The sequence below is a fragment of the Manis javanica genome, chromosome 14 (genome assembly GCF_040802235.1).
Source record: "Manis javanica isolate MJ-LG chromosome 14, MJ_LKY, whole genome shotgun sequence".
Taxonomy (NCBI): domain Eukaryota; kingdom Metazoa; phylum Chordata; class Mammalia; order Pholidota; family Manidae; genus Manis; species Manis javanica.
The window spans coordinates 31,546,630-31,554,381 of NC_133169.1; positions in this window are offsets into that span (position 1 = coordinate 31,546,630).

Consider the following 7,752-nt stretch of genomic DNA (forward strand, 5'->3'; position numbering starts at 1 on the left):
CCAAGTGGCTCTTCTCCCACGAGCTGATTTCCCTTCTCTGCCAGAAGTGGTTTGGACCATGCACACCCCGCTTCTGCCTGCAGCGTAATGAGGGGGATTTGAGGACCCCCGTCCGTCAAACAAGCCTGAGCACATTTTGTATTAGCAACAAAAGTCGATACATTACATCTCAAAAGTGATGGCCAGTGCCCACCAGTGCTCCAGGCAAACAAGGTGAGAAATGTGCAGAGGAGCCGGCTGGCCAGGAAAGGAGCACTAGGAGGAACGCTGGCCAGGCCCTCCTGCTGCCCAGCTTGTGCGGGGCACCCGCATCCACAGGTTGGTTAAAAGGGATCAAAGGCAAAGCCCTGGGGTCCTACCATACCTGCCTTGACTATCTAATCCCCACTGGGAGCTTTATACTCTCTGGAAACCATAGCCTACAACCAGGCAGCAGGATTACTGGACATATAATCATCAAGGTACATTGAAGCCACAGAAATTCCCTATGAGAAGATGCAAAACTCTTACAGGAAAGCAGATTCCTCAGGAATATACACAAGTGGAAAGGGCTGGTGCACTTCTCGGCTATAGCCAAGATTATCTTGGGCAGCAACCTCTGCGAGACGGGGCTGTCCCCTCATACACAGCCAAGTGGAAGGAGGTCAACTTACTTTCATCACCCTAAAAAACAATTCAGTGTAGTCATGTCTACACTGGCCTCTTGTAATCAGGTCTTTCTACATCTTGGCACAAGATGGAAGGGCTGGGAAGTCTGCCCTGCAAACATTGTGGGTCAAGAAAGGTGCAGCTCATAGCTGGGGTAAATCAGTCCCATCCAAATTCAGCTGGATTCCCTTCAAATGTGTGTGCTCTGTGAAGAGATGGGACCTGCCTCCAGCCTACTCTGAAGGTAAGTTAAGAGAGAGATTTCTGGATAGTTTTAAGCATTTCTCCTGAATGTTCTTCCAGAGGAAGTCTGGAGTGGGAAATGTGTAAGCTTGCATGGAAATCATACCAGCTCCTTGCATCTTCAGCAAACACTGAAATCCAGTTGCCGGCAGAGTGGTGGGTTTGGAGGGGTGGCGGGAACAAATCTATCTTGGTCTCCCTTTTGGCTATTGGTATCCTACTAGACTGGCTTGGCTGATGGCAGGATAACACTGGTCATGATCTGAAACCATCAGTAGCAACTTAACTTCAGCATCTACGCTCTGGAAGCCACAGGGCTGCCCAGAGGTGCATTCACCAGGCTCATAGAGCAGAACCAGATGCTCAAGTGGGAGGGCAGGAATCCCGGCATCCTAAGGCGGCTCTGTCCCTGAGGCACTTTTTGCACAGCTGCTTTGGTGACAGCGGGGAGCTCTGGCTTGTGCACCCTCTCCAGAGAAACTGTTCAGTGTGCCATCTTGGGGATCCAAGAGGGTGAGCACAGACCCACAGGCAGGTTGGGAAGAAGAGGACAGGCCTATCACCATGCTCTCCACCGCCAATGTCCAGTGTCAGACACTGTTCACCTGCTCACACCGTCAGCCCTGCCTTTGGTACAAACAAGGACTCGGTCAGTGCTGTACAAGGCTGCCCCCCTCCACCTCCTGAGAGATGGGAGCAGGGGCTTGGACAAGGCGGAGAGGACAGCCCTCCACTGTCCAGATGCCAATCCTCTGGCACCATATGGGAGTCCCACAGGTTAGGGGTGCTTCCAGCACAGACTACCCCCACCTCAGATGTCAGCCTCGAGTCTCAGGGGCCACTTGCTTCTGCTGGGCTGGCTAACAGGGGCTACAAGACCCCATGGGCTTGGTTACTCACCAGATGAACTAGAGGAATGCACTAAAAGTGCTGTCCTTAGAATTAGTTTTATTATAAAGCAAACAGCCTTAAACTTGGGATCGGCCAAGTGGAAGGGATGCATGGGGAGACACAGAGTCCCCATGCCCCATCTATGTGGAGGGCGGCCCCTCTGGGCCCCATGCTGCTCACAGCCAGGAAGCTGCCCTGGGCTGGGCTGGATCTGGAAGCGTGAAGGACTCCACCCCCACCCAGCCTTCTCGTCTCTCCTCCTCTCAGAGGATCTCAGTCTGGTACTCAGGTGCTTGATCTTTCGGTGATGTGACAAGCCCCATTCGGAAGCTATCTACCCCTTCTTCATTTCATTAGCATAACAAAGACACTCCTATTGCTCAGGAAATTTCAAGGGATTTTGAAGTTATGAGCTGGACAAAAGGCCACATACATTCTTTATCATGCCACATTCCTCAAGGAGGGCCCTTACAGAGCCTCCTGCAGAGAGGACTCCTCAGGGTGTGGGCTCACTCTGCCCACGTGGTCAAAGCTACAAGCCCAGCCGTCTGTCCCCACTGCCCCATCACCTGTGCTGGCTGCAGGCCATCAGGACTTGTTCAGTGAAAGGTGCCAGCTTGCTGGTTTCAAGAAATGCTGCTGTTCCCAGAAGCCGGTGGAGCCAGAAGCCCAAAAGCTGCACCCTGGAAGGAAGTTTCCTCAGTACTTTTGACCTGCTGCAAGTTGGGAGAGCTAAGAAAATAGCAGTTATAGCCTAGGAGAACAAAATATCTTATTCAAAGACAGTGGACTCCTCCCTAATGACGCATGGCTTCTTTTCAGCAGGTGCCACTACCCCCCCCCACCCCCGGGCATCAAGTGCGCACCAAGGTGGCGGGCACTGGGGGGTAGTGGGTCATCCCCAAGAGGCCAGTCTCCAGATGAAAACTGAGTTGTAAGCTGGCAAGGAAACTATGCAGGTGAACATTCTCCTGTATTGGACCTTCAAATCCTATCCGAAAAGATATACCTGGGAGAAATGTTTTCTCATACTCAGGGAGTTTAGCCTGGCTCTGCACCAGCTTCCCGCATCCGAATGAGAAGGAATGTCCATCTCCTCTCCTGGTCTTAGGAGACATTTAGAAGACATAAAGGAGAGGCAGCAAAGCAAATGGCTGGTGAAGCAGACAAGTCCAAGCTGGCTTCACTAGCGGGACACGGGTTCAATGGCCTGAGACTGCTGAAATGGGCTGGAACTAGATCAGACCAAGGTGGTGGCCAATTTGAACAGGAACAGACCTCTAATTTCATTAAAATCTCAGTCACATGGTAAAAATCACACACATCAGCGCCATGACAGTTTGCAGTTGTCATGGCAACTCCCAGAAAAGACCCCTCTGTTCTGAGACTCTCCCCAGAGAAATCACAAGTATTCCACCTCTGCTTACATACTTGTACTTCCAATAAAGAGCGGAGGAGCCACGGGGTGGGGCTGGGGGTTGCTCTGCCCACGGGGTGCCTGGCTTCGCTTCCCTAGGTAATCTGACCTTCCCCTCTTACAAACACTGCCTCGTGCTGTACAGCTTGTGTGTGATTTCTATCCCACATGTAGCCAAGAACCCTCCACTGCGACGGAGGCCCCAGTGCAGTGTGAGGAGTGGTGTTCAACACTAGACAAGGAGCACTGAGCTGTCTGTTGCTCTGGCTGCACACCTCCTGGGGCCACAGGAGGCCAGGCATGTGCTGCATGCTAACGGCCGGGGTTGTGGTAAACTTGGGATTCTGATTGTGAGGAGTGGGAGCTGGAAGTAGACATGACATAGACAGCAGTGCCTTAATCATACTGCCCCTCTTCTGCAGCTGTGGGAACACCGACATAATTGGGTTTCAGAAACGTCATCCCTTCCAGCCTTTTGTGGATGGCTTATAGCCCAGGTACTTGTGTGCAAATTCTTCATTGGCCTGAAGAGACATCTAGGGCAAGCACGCGTATTCACCTGGCCGCACTCTCTTAGGAGTGCCTGGGATCGAAAGGCCACTCCTTGGTCAAGTGGAATCGTCCAGCAGCTGCATTGCTCACAGGTCTCAGTGCAGTAAAGGCAGGAGCCTGCGCCCCAAAGAGATGAGAGGAAGCCTCCTCTAGCCCCTCATTTTGAATCAGATCAGCTGCAGAGGCTTGTAAGACAAGGAAAAATTTAGGTCAAGGTGTGTCTACCTGACCCAATTTCCCACTCCTAGGTACAGGGCCTCCCATACACTGCCAATCACTTCATTGTTTATCCACAAAACCCGTGGAAATGGGAGACATTCTCCTAGCTCCCAGCATAGGTGCACGTTATTAAAATTGTCAAGGGATGGAAGTAGAAAGAGATTTGAAAAGGAATGTGCATCATGGAGAGTCAGAAAGCACTAGAACATGAGGCTTGTGAGCACCTGGGTTGGGGCCCTGACATGGAACACCTGCCATCCAGTTGGCTGATCCATGCAGGACCACTCAGCCCAGTGCCCGCATCCCCCAGATGCCCTTCCTGGGACTCCCTGCACCTTGAAGAGCCACAAAGACCCAACAAAACTCCAGAGGCCTCACTCCTAGAAGTGAGACCCCAAGTGGAAGCAGACACTCTTGGGAGAGGCAACATTCATCCAGGGTTTCCCACAATCTGGTCTAAGCAGGGCAGTGATAACTATAACAACACAACGATTTTAGCCCCCAGTGTGTGGCAGCGTGTTATAGGGACCTGAGGACATACCAGCGTCTGGTGGCTGCAGGCATACACGGCTTGTGGCCACTTCACTCGAGCTCTGCCTCTGCCTCCCGACGGCCCCCTCTTCTCCATGTCTTCTCTTCTGTCTCTTACAAGCACTTACCATTGCAATTAGGGCCAGCCATGTAATACTTACTGATCTCATCTCAAAGTCCTTGCTTACATCTGCAGGGATCCTTTCTCTAAGTAAGTACAATCCATTCACAGGTCCCAGGTAACATATCAAAAATTGTAGGGACCAAGAGATCTCTGAAATAAAAGGGTTTATTGAGCCTTTACAGGTCCTCCCAGAAAAAGGACTGGGTCCTGGGATGGGATGTTTCTGCTTCACCAGCAGCAAGGCTAGTTAACAGAAACAGCTTGTTCACCAGATTCAAGAAACAAGGCATATTTATGAGGGGTCAAGGAAAGAAAGTTCTGTAAATGTACATTGGCTACAGATAAGGAAGGTGGGCTAATGTGAAGTGGGGAAAGCCCAGGATAGGGGTTAGTCCTTAGAGGGGGCTTGTGGACTGGGTACTGATGATGCTCAGTGTGGATAAAGTGAAGGTTCCTGTGGCCAGGATTCTCACCTGGCCCTGGTTGGGTGGCTTACTACACACGTGTGGGCAATGCATCGTTATTGACTCTATATAAAGAGCTCCGCCCAGTGCTCTGGGCGACATGGTGGCATGGCTGCAAGGCTGCAGGAGAGCAGAGGACAGAGACTGGGACAGCTGTGTGGACAGAGAGGCCCAGAGGCAGAAACCTATTAGCAAGACAATTGGTGAAGTCAGCAGGATTCATTGGTGACCAAGGAAAAAGAACAGGCTGCCCTTACGGAAGGAGCTTTTCAGCAGGCTGCACCTCAGCAGGGAGACATTCGAGTGTCCACCCTGTGGACATGTGGTACTGTGAAGGGGTGGAGGACTGCTGTCCACCCCAAGAGAAAGAAAATTTGTTGCTGACTGAAATGGCGTCACTACAAAGTGTTGTGGAAATAGTAAAGGATGTTGTGGTGGCCTGAGAGGGAGCAGTAGCCGGAGAAGGGGTGGCACAAGAAGCAGCAGCACAAGAGTGCAGGCTGCCAGGTACCATGGGGCAGGTGGAGGATGTAGTAGAGCCCTGTCTTGCCAACGGGTTTCAGCCCCAGACAAGTCCACTATGGATTCAATGAGACCAAAGTAGAATGTTCTTGGGGTGAAAGGGTTTATACCTAACTTTATTCCCACAGTGGCAGGTCAATCACTAGAATCCTGTCCACTCAGAGCAAGTCTGCAGGCAGCAAGCCTGTCTCTGCCTCTGGGCCCCTCTGTCTGCACAGCCATCCTCTGGACCTCTCTGCACAGTCATCCCACACAGCCATCCTCTGGGCCTCTGTCCTCAGTGCTGCCACTGCTCCAGCCTCTGCTCTGCTCTTCTGCAGCCTTGCAGCCCTGCCACCGTGTTGCACCCAGAGCACTGGGTGGAGCTCTTTATATAGAGTCAACAGCCATGTATTGCCCACAGGTGTGAAGTGAGCTAGTCAACCAGGGCCAGGTGAGAATCCTGGCCACAGAAACTCTCATTTTATCCACAAGCCATCAGCCCCAGAAATGGAGGAGCCGAGGTTTGATGAACAGGTGGGGTTGGAGGCCCTCCTGGTGCCAGAGGCACTGGCTCCTCCTCAGTTGAGACCCCCCCCTGGTTGAAAGCTGGTGGAAAAGCCGGAAGGACTCAGCAACCACAGGTTTTTTCAGGAGAGGTGCAGCCCCCTCCCCAAGCTGTGAAGCACTCCATGCTCTGCTTCTATCGTCAGGCTCAAGCACAAAAGGAAATACAGTCTGCTTCTCGAAGGAAGAATTTAAAAGGCCCCGTGAAGGTCACAAATACCCAGATGTGGGTTAGTTTGGAAAGGCAGGAGCAGACAGAAAGAAATTGGATGACTGGAGTTGTGGCAACAACTGAGACCAGAGCAGCAGTCCAGCTGCTGAGGATGAAGCAGAGGCAGGGATAAAACAGCAAGATCGGCCTGTGTGTCTGCAGGACTTTTTGCTGAAGAGGCTGGAGAAGATGGGTATTGTTAAGGACCCCCCACCCCCACCCCATGTTCCTTTTGGTTAGCTCATCTGAGTACCACTTGGTGGCAATGGATCTCCTCAGGCTTGAGGGTTATTATAATTCATTGTAATTTTTGTTATTTGTATATTGTGTTAGATTATGGAATTTGGTTACAATGCTCCAGCTTCCTTGCACAGGGACCATTACAGAGGATTGAGGGCATATAGATTGAGAGGCAAGAATCCTGGAGGAGTGGAGTGTGGATAAAATGAAGGTTCCTGTGGCCAGGATTCTCACCTGGCCCTGGTTGGGTGGCTCACTACACACGTGTGGGCAATGCATCGTTATTGACTCTATATAAAGAGCTCCACCCTGTGCTCTGGGTGACATGGTGGCAAGGCTGCAGGAGAGCAGAGCAGGGGCTGGAGTGGTGGCAGTGCTGAGGACAGAGACTGGGATGGCTGTGCAGATGAGAGGCCCAGAGACAGAAATCCATTAGCCAGACATTCAGGTAATGGTCATGCACAGGCGGGTGTGGTGGACCTGGGAGCCTTCTAGATGGGCCGGTAGAGACTGTTTGGTTAGAGTTTTAAGATCATAGACAATTGGAGGAAAGAACCTGGAGTTTTGCTGGTGGGCTGGGATCCCAGGCTCGGCAGCATAAAGTGTCAGGGAGAGAGGATTGTTAAAAAGACATGGTGGACCCAAAATGGAGTCACTTGTGCTACGACATGTCAGAAATGTGATGTCTAACCTGCAGTTTCAACCTATTCACAAGGGGAATTATAACGTCACCTGGAATGTCCTCACCAACACTGGTGAGGTGATCTGGAGAGACCCTGCCCCCCCTCAGAGGAAAGTGGCCTTTCCTCGGCAACCTCACTTCTGGGTCCCCGCCCCCTTCACCCACCCAAGCCCCCCACCTGGTACAGCTCCTCCCTTCTGTTTGCTGGGTGGGATGCTGCCTGATCCACGAATCATCTAATAAAACCAATTAAATCTTCAAAGCTACTTAGGTGAACTTTGTTTTGTAACAGTATTTTTCAGAATTCTCCTGAGAAATGGCACCAATAGGATGTGATGTGTGTGCATGTTTTGTATGAGATTTAAGGAATGTTTTCACATAACTGGGGGAGCTGGCGGGTGTAACATCTGTAGGGAGACCCAGGGAGGGGGTGTGGCTCTGGTCTAAAGACCGTCTGCTTGA